General features: G+C 38.2%; 1 long non-coding RNA gene and 1 pseudogene across 1 annotated transcript; one reads left to right on the top strand and one right to left on the bottom strand.

Moving 5' to 3' along the window:
* Nucleotides 1-8,650: 8,650 nt before the first annotated feature.
* On the top strand, nucleotides 8,651-10,663 carry LOC137235719 (tRNA (cytosine(72)-C(5))-methyltransferase NSUN6 pseudogene; annotated as a pseudogene).
* A 554-nt stretch (nucleotides 10,664-11,217) lies between these two features.
* Nucleotides 11,218-12,204, bottom strand: LOC137235721 (uncharacterized). The gene is made up of 2 exons (XR_010948028.1): nucleotides 12,077-12,204; nucleotides 11,218-12,005 (listed from the first exon to the last, which is right to left on the bottom strand). It is a non-coding gene; the product is annotated as an uncharacterized lncRNA (long non-coding RNA).
* Between the last annotated feature and the right edge of the window lie 3,036 nt (nucleotides 12,205-15,240).

The raw sequence follows: 15,240 nt of genomic DNA, 5'->3' as shown, positions 1-15,240 counted from the left end.
TTTTCATTAAAACCAGGACTCTGGGCAAATGTACACTTTAATATCCCATAATACGAAGAGCTTGTGACAACATAGGCCCTCTCAGATCGGCTTAGAACTTGTCGGTGTATAATATATGTACATATGTATGTAGGTCATGTATCCATACAACTCACATACAAACCCAAAAAGATGACAATATCTTCACCAAACCGGATATTTTTTTTGGGTCATATGAAAGGTGATAATGAAGCTTAAACATACATATGTGCATACATACATACAAACTATTTACTATTACTAGAACTAACACCGAAAAATACGACAACGAGTTTTTCGTCTAACTGATAATATCAAAGCCACTGACAGTAATTACATATATACACTCCATCATTTATTACATTAAGGTGCGCCTTAATTGCAGAAGTTTAATTTTTGATAAGCTGTAAAGCAGCTTCGGTATAACTGAGTACTTTCAACTTCAGGTTGTCGATTGTCTGCTTTGCAAACTATTTGAATTGAAGGGGATGGATAGAGGGAGGTTAAAGGCGTAGGTATACCAGTAGGTCAGCCATAGAGTTGCACGTTAGTACGCTGTACTTTCTTCCGATAAAGTATCATGAGTTCGAGGTGAAGGTATGATATTTTTGTTATGGGCAGAAGAAGTATTCCGAGCTGAAGTATTTGATTCTGCCGTGTGATATCGCAGTGTTAATCGGACCGCACCTTTTTTTGAGTAATCGTAAACGCTTTACGAAGAATTCCTTTAATACTCCTAAAAAGTACTGGGATACTCAAATACTTCAACATATCCTCACTCACACATACATAATATATATATATATACATAACATAATTTTTTTTATGGAACGTATTTTTTGGAATGTTCCAGAATGGCTAAATTTTCTAATTAAGACTATTACATAGATTTTAGAAAGTGGTGTTAAATCCCATCAACATCTTCAAAAAAATTTAATGAGCGCGTAGTGGTTTTGTTTGGAACTCCTCATATGTGGTACTTAGTATCTATAATTCTCTCTCATTGCTGTGGTTCTTCAAACATTATGTAATATGTACATACCTAATTCTCCAATTAATTTCCAAATCACATTTTAACGTTATCTTACCAATGGTAGGTATCGTTGTAACAATTTCGCCTAATTTGAGTTTGTACAAAATTGTGGTTTTACCAGCGGCATCTAATCCGACCATCAATATCTCCTCATTTCCTTTTTACCGAATAATCCTTTAAATAGATTTGCAAAAACGTTCCCCATTTCGATAAAGTTTTTCAATTGTTGTTATTATTGTACTCCGTTTCTTCTTTTGTGATTAGAGCGGACGTTAAACTTCCGAGTTATAGTACTATACTAGATTATTGGAATTGTTCGTTCAGCAATAGTCGATCCGAGCTTCTGCACGTTTTAACTGCAGGCGGATTTTATGAATATCAAAGAAATTGGCTGTAAAAATAAAGTTTTTAAAAAAGTAAACACATTTATTATTTGCACGAAGGGAGAATTTCAATTGTTTAATATCAAAGATGATGAGAATTGTTAAACTTTTAAAGTGGCTAGGCGGTTGGAAATCGTAGTTAATAGAAAAACATGTGGATACAACTTTTCGGGATATAAACCAGTACGCCACATACTAGACTTCTTGCACTGCTACCGCAAGCCATTAGGCCGATCCTCTCACTCAGAAGCTGTCGGTTTTTTGGACTGTAAGCTGTATGAGAAGATTTGAGAGTATTGAAAACGCATATGGACCAAGATATGGGAAATCCTATATGAATCTGGATTGGACCGTTGTTTGAATGCTATCTGTGAACGGCGGGTATGAGATATGCGCAGCAGCTCATGCTCTCTAATTAGATTGTATCTTCAACCGTATTAAACTGCAAGTCTTGGGCGGAATTATACAGAAGATGAAGTGTGGAGGTTTGTTGTTTTCGGAAAATTCCCATTTTTAAATTATTTTATTTTTTAATTCTCAACTTCCAACATGAAAACAAATTTTTTCTTCATAGCGTTTACTCTCACGCATAATAATCTTACACGTAGCAAGACTAAATCTATGCTTACAAATTATTTATGCAAATTGTTAATATCAAATATGACAAGATGCAGAGACACGAAAAGCAATTTGTGAGTGAGTCAGCGGCGCAACTTAGAAACCGCAATGGTCATTTTTTGTTCACTTTTGTTTAATGGAATGCTTTTTATTGAAGACTGCGTTGTATTGAAAATAAAAAAATTTAAGAAACTAACAGATAATCAGACTAACAACATAACACAAATTAAATTGCATGCATTAAAGAGAATTAAAAGTAGATTTCCAACAAGTGCCATGTCATGGCTTCAAGTGAGTATTGTTTTGTGTAAAATATAGTCAAATATTCTTTCAAAGAGACACGTTATAGTAAAAGCATATTAGATGTTTACTATCTATCATTTGGTATTATTTCATAAGCACTTAATATTCACTAAACAACTTTTTTACTGGAAGAAAACAATTTTTTTTCGTCATTGCCCGATTTTCACCTTTTTCTTGCGGAACGGCCAAAGCACCACCCTACGTCAAATACACGACGAAATTGAAAAGAGTGAAAGAAAATGTGTAGGAAAAACGTAAGAGCGTAATTCTAAATTTAAGTAGAAACGTTAAACGTAAACATAGAAGTTAACAAAACGCAAAAGCCAGTAACTTCGGCAATGGGAAATAGCGCGACAAAAATGTCGCTAATACACCATACCAATAATAAGTGAAAAGAGATAACGGATCCCAACAAACATAACATAAACAATCTCAAATGTAAGGGGAAATCGTTAACAGAGAAAGTTGAACATAGTCATCATTGTGAATGATGACTAAGTGTGATATCTTATCTGTCAACTGCCTGACAGGATGTTCAATTTGGCTACTTTTTAGCGTTTTGACAGGGTGTTCAATATGGCGGCGCCTATCTTCAGCGGGTGATAGAAAGAGATACAGAATGAGACAGAGATAGTCAATTACAAATCAGGTGATCCATTCACTTTGGAATTTTGACGTCTATGCAGAAGATATCGCACTTAGTTATCATTCACAATGATAGTCATGTGCTAATTAAAGCTGGAGACATTGGTGCTTTATCGGTAACCGTATCGGTAACCTTTTAACAGCTGATTCGACCAACCTTATGAGACACAATGCAATCGATTGGTGCCGCTAAGGTCGTAACCGTATCGTAGCCGACCAATTGGGTTTTGGGTTACCGTCGTAACGATAAACAGCTGATTACGTTAGGGATACGGATACAGCGATACGACATACGGCACCAATGACTCCGGCTTAAAGCAGATGAAAGGCGTGTTTCGCACGAAAATACTATCAGGCAAATTCTTAACAAAAATTATTAGCGATTTCCTTATATGCAAAAAAAAAAAAATATATATATATATATATATATATATCCTTGGGTGTTTTTTCACATCTCCCCTTCCTTTTATTCTGAACAATGATTGAAAAAAGAAATCAGGTCCATGGAGAAAAGTAGTTATTATGAATGTGCTTGAAAAGGAGATTTTTCTGCAATTTTTTAAGTTTTTTCATTTGCTAATTTGAAGGAAATGCACCAAAATAGTTAAGGTTAATTCTTTCTGTAACGAAAAAACACTAGTTTGTACAAATTTGTGCTAAAATTCATAAATATTCTACCACAATACTCTTTATTTTAAGTTGGAAAGTTTATAAATAAGCATGGAAGATCTCTAGGTGAATTTGATGCAGCCATTGAGAAACTACGCAGGGATGTGACGAAAGAGAGATTTAAATCGGATTGGCCACCGGAAAATTGCTTAGCTGAATGTAAGCAGGCAACTGCAGCGGATTTGTGTTATCCTGCAATATTATGCTCCTCTGTTGATGCTCTTGAATTTTATACTCATTTCATCCAATGCCATATGAAATGAAATACTGAGCATTGTTTATATTTTATTTCCAAATTTTACACAAATACGCAACCATAAATAAACTTCAATTTCAAGATAGAAATGCGCAAGGCGAATTCAGTACCAGGTGTTGTTATCCCAACAGCTGATTGTTTCTCGTGGTTGTTGTAATTTTGATGATTTTGTCGTTACCCACAAGAAAAATTGTGGGTAAAAGTGTTTTGCGCGCATATAGTTTTGGTCTCCAAACCGGGCCTGTTTTCGGTTTTATGGAAATAACTTTTGACATAAATAAAATTTTGAATTTCCGCTTTCAGATTCGTGGTCCTGGTGGCCAAAACGCGTCTTTTGACACCTCTCTAGATATTTTTGGTCGAGATTTAGTTGTACCCTAAAGTAAACAATTACCTTTGTTTTTGTCAAAAGATATTCCCAATAAAATTGAACAATGGCTCCAGAGCGCTCTGCATACAAGTTGCAAATCATACAGCCCTACTCTAAATATTCCTTTTCTCCTAGGGAGAACAATAATTTGGGAAAAGAAATTTAAAATTTCGTGCGCATTTCCAAGGCGAATGCATACCTTTCATCAAAACGCGTCTTTTGACACCCTCTCGATATTTTTGGTCGAGATTTAGCAGTTTTCCTCTAAAGTAAACAATTACCAAGCAAAGATTTCAGCACCAGCTTTTGAATTCACGAGTCGGGAGCTAAAATGTTTTTTTTAGTATTTGGAACTGCCCATAATTTTGAACTTTGTTCGAGAAAGCCGTCAATTGTTATTTTAGCACATCCATTTGATACTGAAAGGAAATGTTCATTGGGAGTTTTGACCATATCGGTTTCAATTCACCATGCCATAAGTGGTGATCAATACACAAGCGGCTATTGGTTTTTGGGAAACCCACCTTTAACCCAAATCCATATGGTGAGCCATCCATCTTTATTCCGTATTCAGAAAAAAAAACCAAGGAAAAAATAAATGCATTAGCAATTCAAAGATAATACTTTTTAACCTTAGTAGCCTTGATGCGATTGTAAACGACGTTAAAAGGCAAAGAACCAACATTTTACAATACGTATATATGCAGGCATAAATTTAACGAAACCGGCTAACTACAATTTGCAATTGCATTCAATTTACACTGCACCTATTAAATATGCTTTAATTGCATTGCCTTATTATGAATTGGAAAAGCTTTCTCATTTCTTTCGAAAATCTTTTAAAAGTCAAAACACTGTCCTTCCTCCATAAATTGATACACACGAAGGAACCTGACTATCTATATCGTAAGCTTATTTTTCTGCAATCATAAAGATCGGTGCTTCTTCTTAAGCACATTAGATACCACACGCTACCCTCAGCGCCAATTCTTTGTTACTGCAATACATCTTTGGAACTCCGTACCTACAAGTCTTCGACTCTTTAAGTAATGCTCTGCACTTCAAAAAAGAGCTAACATCATTTTTTAACTCTTAAACTGGATCTCAAATTGTTGCTGTTAAAATGTTCATTTCTAAGTCCTTTTCATTCTCTGTGTCTTCTTTCTTTATTTGTTAAGTACTATTCGATCTATAACCAGCCAAAAGTTATGATCACTATTGCTGTATTAGGTAATAGTCTAGTTGAGGGGTCGACTGCTAATACGCGTCAAAAAATATCGAGAAGTGGCATAAGACGCGTATTAATCTCGAGAACAATAATCCGAAGACGGAAAAGAAAAATTTTGTCTCTGTCCGGAGATATTTGGAGTTGAAGTTAGCGATTTTCATGTGGTTGTTGTTGTGTTAGTACCCCCAAAAAAATTTGTGCATCACCGTGGCGGCGGCCGAAGGCCGCCAACGCAGAAAGGTGTTCTGAGCAAAAATAATATGGATCCCACCTCCGGTTTCGGAGGTACCCGCGGGTCTTTTTCCGGTTTTTCGTTAATATCTTTTGAAGTTAAAATTTTTATTCTCCGCCTCCGGATTATTAATACTGCTGCCAAGACGCGTCGTTTGACACCTCTCTCGATATTTTTGGTAGCGTATTACCAGTCGACCCCTCAACTAGACTATTACCCTGTATTTTAATAATTTATTAACTACTTTTCTTTAGTTTTAAGATTTACATTTACATACATAAATATTTCACCATTATCCGTTATATTTAATTTGATTAATCTAATTTATTATTATTACAAATGTTCAATTTTTTTAACTCATGACTAGCACTGTTAAATAAGTTGCCAAATTGTTGTGCTAGGAAGAAATTTTCAAATAAATGCATACATACACTTTTCCTTTTGTAACAATTTGAGCAGAAAACAAATTCAACACGAAGAGGATAGCATGATGTCGCTTTTCAGAAAGAAAAACATTAGGAAACTTGCAATCACCGACTGCAGAAAATTATACCAAATTTACAATTACGCTTTACCGTCCTATAATAACAATTTTTATATATTTGAAATAAATTATTATACGCACCAAATAACAGTGTCTAATTCACGCACTTAAATTTCTCAAATTTTATTTAATTCAACTTGGAAATGTCAGCGAAAATCACAGAGCAAGAAATACACGAACACACCAATTCAAAGTACGCTATTTGACATACGTATTAATTTATTAGCTCACCACGAAAAATTTCTCACCTCGCCATACAAGAAAAATTTAAAAAGAATAAACTATAGTGACAAAAAAAATTGCGTTCGAAATTTGAAGGCATTCTACCATTTAAACGAAGAGTACTACCGCACGCTTCAGTAATTAGCTTGAATGAGCTAAAAACAACGAAAAGTTGCCACGTCGTGTTTAGCTCGTGTGGTGTTTAGATAATGCGTTAATGAATGCGTCAACACGAAATATTTGCAAAAGTTGTAACGATGTTAGATAAAAAGTTGTTCTGTATTAAATAGCATAGTTAGCTTCAAAACAGTAATTCAGATTAAATAAACGCTATCGGCTTTAAATTCGGCTTTCCTGAAACTTCATTTTTGGCCAAAACTTTCACATATACATTTATGTTTTTCGTGAACCTTTGGGCAGCACTCAATGCAAACACTTTATGCAAAATTGTGTGGAGAACACGCCGGAAATTAACGCAGTCTACTCGCGAAAGCAAAAGTGAGAGGGAGATATTTCATTGGTGAAACTGATTACATAGTTGCCGTTGATTTATGTAAGGAGCGGTCAACGGCATAAAGCCGGAAAATATCCGGTTTGGCACAAAAACGTTTTCACCACATCCATCTTGTCATTCATAATATCCATCTGAGGAATTTGAAGTGGCCCGTTTATTAAAATTTTCGGAATTGGGTTTGCAACGAAGTAAGAGCTCGGCTATTCTTCTGATGAGCTGTGCTCTAAAATAAACCGTTAATTACCAAGTCTCTAGTTTTTTTCTCACAGATATCACGACCAGAACTACGGCCACTTTTTTGTCAACGTGGACTAAAGGCTCTGCAATTGCCTCCAATGTTTATAGTCGCAACAAAATCCCCCAGCCGCTTACTGACAGTATATGTAGATAACACAAAGATAGGGTTTTGTTGTTGATGTTTTAACGATAAAGACGCTTCCTGAAGGCTTTGGGGAGTGTTATCGATGCAGATGGTCCTTTGAGGGATATACATCCGGTAAGAAAGCACCATTAAGATACTAGCCCGACCATCTCGGGAACGATTAGTATGACCACAATAAACCTTCTAGGGCCATCACGCCCTCCCATCCCCTAGTTCCATGAGGAACTTGGGGTTGCCAGAGCCTCGGCTGCTAAATATGTGTATGATACACTCATATTTGTAACAGGATTCTCCTCGCGTCGGTGAGTTTGACAATTGGGTTGCGGAAGCTTTGAAGCTATAAAGCTTTTTTTTACGTCAGTTAAAGCGATTGGACAACGGATAATTAATTGAGGATCGCACTGCGACCATTGGTCTATTGTGCCCTCAACTGCTTCACAGCACCTCATCCAAGCCGACTTCTCTGATGAACCCTAGCAGTTCACCTGGCTTGAGGGATTTGATGTGAGAGTGCTCTGGCCATGGTGAGCCCAAAAACTTAGCCCTACGTCTTGAGATTGCGTCACATTCCAGGAGTATATGTTCCGCCGTCTCCGCTGATCGATCACAAAATCGGCATGTATTGTTCGATAGTATGCCAAGCTTCTGCATGTGGCTGTTCAGTCTGCAGTGTCCTGTAAGAATAGCTGCTAGGATCCTCAGGTTATCTTTCGACAGGCGCATTAATGCCCTATATCGAGTTGTGTTGTAGCCCCCAGCAGTAACTTAGATTGCCTCAAGCCTGGCATATTGCGCCAGTGTTCTTCCCTCTTATTCCTTTCTTCTAATAGTAGATGCCCTCTGATTTCCTGTGAGCCTACTGGCAGGAACGGCTCAGGACCAATAGGTCGTGTCATTGTTGCCTTCCTTGCCAGGCTGTCCGCTTGCTCATTGCCCTCCCCTCCCCGGTGGCCAGGAACCCAGGCCAACAACAGTTTGTTGTGTGCTCCTAGTTGATTTAGCTTTTCAACGCACTCAAGTACTAGTGCTGATTTTATTTCAGACGCCGAGATCGCCTTGAGGGCGGCCTGACTGTCACTGAGTATTTGGACAACGGAGACTGTCGTTACGCGCCGTATATATAGGCTCCCGACTTACAAAATACCCATTGGAGAAACTAACGGGACTGCTAAAACTCCACACTCAGAATTGCAGCGGCGTGCCGGGGTTAGAATATACATACCCGCGGTAGGTATGCCTGTCGTAAGATGCGACTAAAATACCCAATAGATTCAAGGGGTTGTGTAGCGCAAATCTTTTAGGGGGCTACCAGCGCAATATACAGCTTCTCCAACCCAATTTTCAACCCCACCTATTCGTGGCAAATCCTGTTTCATTAACAGCCGAAGCTGTGGCGACACCGAACTCCTCATGTATCTAGAGGGTGGGAGGGCGGTATGGCTTAGAAGGTCGCATGTGGTCATAACAAATCGTTGCCGAGATGGTCGGGCTTTGTACTGAAACGTACCGGATCTGCATCCGGCAAGGGACCATCAACATCGACAACACTCCCAAGGCCTTCGGGGAGTGTCCTTATCGCCACAACAACAACAACAACATGTCTTCAGTTTTTCGGTGCAGAAAGCAGCCATTTGATCAAAATAGGACAGTGCTTGGGTGTCTTCCTTATTCTCGTCTAAACAAGTTCATTGTACACCTTCCAGTGGAGACCAAACCATAATTTTTGTATTAATGACGAATTGTAGTGAGGGACTTAATTGCTAGACATCTTTCCTAGCGTCAATAATCAGTTCGTCACTTAGACGGTACTTGAATGCAAATACTTCTCATAGTGGCCCTCCAGATTAAACTCCAGAAACTAATTATTTTTGCCTGTTCCAGCCAAATAAAATAGATGAGGTAATGAGTTGGTTATGCCGACCACCAACAGTCACAAGTTATCGCATCAACACACTTCAAACTACCGTTTCAGTATTTAAACAGAAATTACAACAGATTTTACATGAAAGGTATACACAGACCCCGATGGTCTATGAAATACCCTTTATTCCCGAGGTACTATGTATATCGCCTTTGCCCGTTAACATCCCAGATTTCAAACAAAAACAGACGGAAATACAGCGTGAAGTCATCGTAGATAGTTCCTGTGGCGCTGCACTACTACGGGGCGCTCATCTTTATGCGCCTGGGGATCTTGCAAATGGAAGCGGGAACTAAGATCGATGAGAAAGTTTTGGTCTATGCTGATTTGGCCGGAAAGTGTAAACAAGGCACTAATACACGATATGAGTCGCTGCACAAGCTTTACTTAGGTATTGGAATCGTTCGAATGCAAAGACATCAGATATTTGGACCTCCAGCTAGTAACGCGCTTGAGCCCTTAAAAGGTACTGCGGTAGAAATGATTGAAACGATATCGGGTGTGCCTGCCGTTGGAGATCTCAGCTGTAAGGAGGCATTGCTACAAAATCTACCGTCTATACTATGTGTGCGTGTATTGCAACCCCGTCCCGGAGAACGAGTTTTAGATATGTGCGCTGCTCCGGGCAACAAGACGACACATATTGCAGAGTTAATGGGTGATGTAGGCGAAATAATAGCAATCGATAAGGTGGCCAAAAAAATTAGAGCTATGCAAGAGAAAATAGAGATCCAAGGACTGCATAGTATAAAAGCCTATCATTTCGATGCTTCTAAAGCTTTTGACGAAACGAAAGATATGGAAGAGACCGAAAAGTTGGGTAAACCACCCTTTGGTGCTTGTACATTTGACAAAATACTACTTGATGCACCTTGTAGCGCGTTAGGCAATAGACCTTTGCTGGCGGGGCCGCGCAATATGTGCTCGCAAATGCTCGATTCGTATCCGAAAGTGCAGCGAAAGTTATTTTCGGCTGCAGTGCCATTGCTTAAACGAGACGGCGTATTGGTATACTCGACTTGCACTGTGACGGAACAAGAGAATGAGTGCATGGTAGCTTGGGTGCTCGGAAAATTTCCGCAAATACAGTTAACTTCGGCTACTCCGCGTGTAGGTGGTTGCGGACTAGAACACAGGACTTAATGAGTTGGAGAGGTAATGAAATTTGATTCACGATGTATTTGTTACAAGCATTTCCAAGGGTTCTTGTTTTCTTTTGTCATTTCAGAGGTTATGTGCAACGATTCGGCCATGATATGACAGAGTTTGCAGGACGCTACATTGATACGGTTGGATTTTTCATTGCGAAATTCACAAAGATATGACTTAATTATATCCTAATTAGTCCTTAATATGTATATTCGATTTGTTTTGTTGATTTTCGGACAGGATGAATAATTGATGTATGCTGTGACGATTTTCTGCCATCCCTTGTCAAATTTGCGTTGCGCCATTATCAGTGTAACTTTTCGAAGAACGAAAATGGCGCAACGCCAAAACCGGTTTGTCCCCGAACCAAATTTGGAAAGGGATGACGGAAAATCGTTCTAAAATGTGTTCATCACCTTAATATATGTCTTTTAACATCAATCGTACGTGTTATTTCTTATCGATATAGACATGTAAAGGATTCAAATTCAACTGTCTTTAAGTTAATGGTGGATATCCCAATTTGCGTTCATGGTAAAATTTGCTGAATAGGGACAAGGAAGGTCTTTTTGATGAGCGTTTCTTACAACGCTTTACTTTCAAAATCTATGTCTCCAGATCCAAGTCATGCCAGGCTGGTGAATGTATCTTTATGGCGTTGTAGGTGTCGATCACGTATATTAAAGAAAAATGAAGCTCTAATTACGCACCATAACAAAATTCATCGCAATTTATCAGATTAATTCTTTATTCTAGTAATTTGCATGGGGGTTCGCCTTTTCTCTATACGATCGTGTGTATTATATAACGCAGTGGTTATGCATATACACTTTAAGCAAACAATGAAAAGTTTGATGGTTATACGTAGCATACGGAGCTGAACGCTGCGCATAGAACACAACAAAAGGCAAAAAACATACCCATATATCATAATTTATATAATTAATACATTTTATAAGCAGACATATGACCTTTGATGAATTAAATCCATAAAAATTATAATAAAATAAAAATATTAATGTAATAAAACTTATTGAGTCATATTATACAACACAAGCGGGTTAGAAAAAAATTAATATAAACTTTTTTAAGTAAAATGCGGCTGTGTGCTGTCATCAAACTGTCTCATATGTTGATTTCTATTTATCAGTAAATATTAATTCTATCTTTAATCTACATATTTTTTTGTTATACGCTACATCTGCGCGTAGGACTGAAACAGCCATGTTTTCATGACAATATGCAGTTCTAATTTTTTTTTAATAACTAAAATGTGAGATAATGATGAATAAAAACGTACTGCTTGTAGTTTTTTTATAACTGCCGTTTACAACACATTTTCCGATTAATGTAAAGTACTGCTCAACTCGAATAGGTCTGCCAAGCTGTCTTATATTTAGTTTTGTGAAGTGTGTATGCTTTACGTGGCAATATTCAGTGCTTTAAACTCATCGTCGTGCATTTCAGTCATCATATAAGTACCATCTTGCAGTAATAAAACCACACGACGTGTGCCACCTGAAAAATCAAAGGAAACAAATTACATCAAGTATAACTCAAATGTGTACACGTGATCGACGTGTTTCTACCTGGTGATGGCATGCCTGCTTGTATCACTTCAGCAGGAATATTTGCTTCCTGTCCATCACCGCCATCCGATGTTTGTATGCAAAGTTGCCCGCTTGATGTGCCACCTGTAGCAGTGACCCCACTCCCACCATCTACCTGTTGTTGCTGTGCTGCTGCTAAAGCTTGATGTTGTTGCAACTCCGCTTCACTCATTGTCACTACATGAGTCGTACCATCTTCCTTTGTGATTTTAACAATATACTGTGCCTATTGCATTGCTTCATTCTGCTGGTGTAACTCGTTTGGATGTTGGGATACTGCTTCCTCAACAGCATTGTCAAGAGTCAGCACTTGATTATCATCACCTTCAGCAGCAGCAACGTACGCGAATTGTTGTTCACCATCTGATCCTTGCGTTACAAGTATGGTTTGACCCTCGGCATTTTTACCTGCAACCTGATATACTGTACCATCTTCTGGCGATATCTCGAAAAGGCGTCCACCTATAGAACTAAGGCCTACATCCTTTTAAAATACTCATTAACGCCTTTCATTTGATACCCATATTGTACAAACAAATTCTAGAGTCAGCCCTGGTCCACTTTTAAGATACTCTTTAATACCTTCCATTTGATACATATGACATACACATTCCAGGGTTACCGTAGCTTCATTTTCCTTCATAGTGATTTTGTCTCCATAGTTCTCAGCTGAGTATGTAATGTTCGGTTACACCCGAAATTAGCCATCCTTACTTGTTTTCAATTGCATTGTAATGTCTCTCAAATCTGAACTATGTTCTAAGTATCAAGTGTCTAGCTCAACGGGAAGTAACCGAAAAAGTCTTTTCCGTGGGTCAAAAATTCGTACGGAAATGAGGGGACAAACATGAAAGCGACTTAATATAAAGGTAAAAAAAAATCATTAATCACTTGAAACGCCATAAGTCATAAATATGATCAAACTTACTTACTTACTTACTTAATTGGCGCTTAACCGTCTAACCGGTTATGGCCGTCCAACAAGGCGCGCCAGTCGCTCCTTCGCTCCGCCAACCGGCGCCAATTGGTCACACCAAGGGAGTTTAAACCGTTTTCCACCTGGTCCTTCCAACGGAGTGGGGGCCGCCCTCTACCTCTGCTTCCATAGGCGGGTTCCGATAGAAACACTTTCTTGGCCGGAGCATCATCTTTCATTCGCATAACATGGCCTAGCCTGCGCAGCCGCTGCGTTTTAATTCGCTGGACTATGTTGATGTCTGCGTATAGCTCGTACAGCTCATCATTAAATCTTCTTCGGTACTCGCCATCGCCAACGCGTGGAGGTCCATAAAGCTTTCGAAGAACTTTTCTCTCGAACACTCCCAAAGCCGCTTCATCTGCTGTTATCATTTATTTATTTAATTATTTAAAGTCAACTAACAAGAGTGGTCGACTAACAAAATACAAAGGAAAGTAACATGAAAAAAAGATAGCGTAAAAATATATACAAGTATAGAATTAAGAATGGAATAAATTAAAAATTTACAATTTCTTTTAACATTGAACAAGAACTAAAATTAAAATATCATTACAAATTAAACAAATAAACTTTAAGATATCAGTTGAGACTGAAAAGTATACCATTGCGTAAGGCAACAAACGAACATTCGATACTAATGCAATTATACAAGTCGTTATAGTACGAGCACCAAACACGTATAGGATCATTTTTGCCAAAATTTCTACGACACAGGGGTAAATGGAAGGGCACGTAGTGTCTGGACGTCCTAGCAGGAACTGCAAAGCTCAATCGACTTAGCAGCTCAGAGGAGTCAACCTCACCTAGAATTAGCTTATGCAGGAACATTACCCCGAGTAATATTCTACGATTTTCCAGAGTTGGCAAATTAATGGGAAGAAGTCTACTTCTATAAGATGGAAGATGAAGATTTGAGTCCCAGTTAAAGGCCCGTAGAGCAAAAATTAAAAATTGTTTCTGCACAGACTCAATACGCTTTATATGAGTAATATATAATGGACACCAAACACACGAGCAATACTCAAGTATTGGGCGGACCAGCGAAGTGTAGAGGACTTTGGTCAGATACGGATCCTTGAACTCCTTAGCCCAGCGTTTCACAAAACCAAGGGTACCCATTGCTCTATTAGTAATAGCTGAAATATGTGAGTTGAAGCTCAGTTTCGAGTGAAACAGAACCCCTAAATAGTTAATCGAAGATATACGCTCCATAAGAGTGCCATAAAGTGCATAAGACGACAGGACAGGCTTCACGCGATGAAATGTCATGAACTTACATTTGGAACAGTTTAGAACTAATGCATTTATTGTACACCAACGTTGAAATGAGTCCAAATCAACCTGAAGTAGATTTGAGCGAGTTAGCTCCGAAGGCAAGCATGTATAGCAAATTTTTACATCATCGGCATACATTAGAGCTCGTGAATGATTCAAAATCTGTGGCAGATCATTTATAAAAAGAGTAAAAAGCAATGGGCCTAAATGACTGCCCTGAGGTACACCAGAGGTAACATGAATTGATTTTGAAATAATATTTTTATAAAGCACCTTTTGGGTTCTATTAGAAAGATAGCTTGAGAGCCATGAATTCAGACTCTTCGGAAAGCCCAGTAAATCAAGCTTCAGAATCAGAAGTTCGTGATTCAGAGCTAAAAAACTCTGAAGTACAGTGGCACTATCAATGACTGGATTGAGAATACAGTTAGAACTAACTATCTCGAACGGATAACTACCGGTTTGGGTACAGGTTGACGAATAGGTCGATTTGAAAAAGTCTGCGAATAAGTCGGCAATATCATGGTCAAGGCTAGCATTCTCGCCACCCAAAGACAAAGATGATGGAAATCCCGAAGATCTGCGCTTTGAATTAACAAACCCGTAAAATTTTTTAGGATTGTTAAAAAACTCAATTCTGCATCTTGTTAAATACGACTTGTAGCAGTTTTGAGTCAGGCGTTGGAAATTGGAACGGGCAACTAAATATTTAGAAAAATCTTCAGAAGAACCAGATCTTTTAAAACGCTTATAGAGCCTCGATTTAATATTGTTCAGGTTAGCAAGTTGCCTCGAGAACCAAGGCGGTTTACTACTCTTAGCCTTAACAAAATGAACCGGAACGCAACGATTAATAAAGTCACTTAGGTAACTATAAAAAATAGACGTG

The sequence above is a fragment of the Eurosta solidaginis genome, unplaced genomic scaffold, assembly GCF_040869045.1.
Source record: "Eurosta solidaginis isolate ZX-2024a unplaced genomic scaffold, ASM4086904v1 ctg00001056.1, whole genome shotgun sequence".
NCBI classification, from domain to species: Eukaryota; Metazoa; Arthropoda; class Insecta; order Diptera; family Tephritidae; genus Eurosta; species Eurosta solidaginis.
The sequence above is the reverse complement of the archived record's forward strand: the minus strand, read 5'-3'. Positions and strand labels throughout refer to the sequence as shown.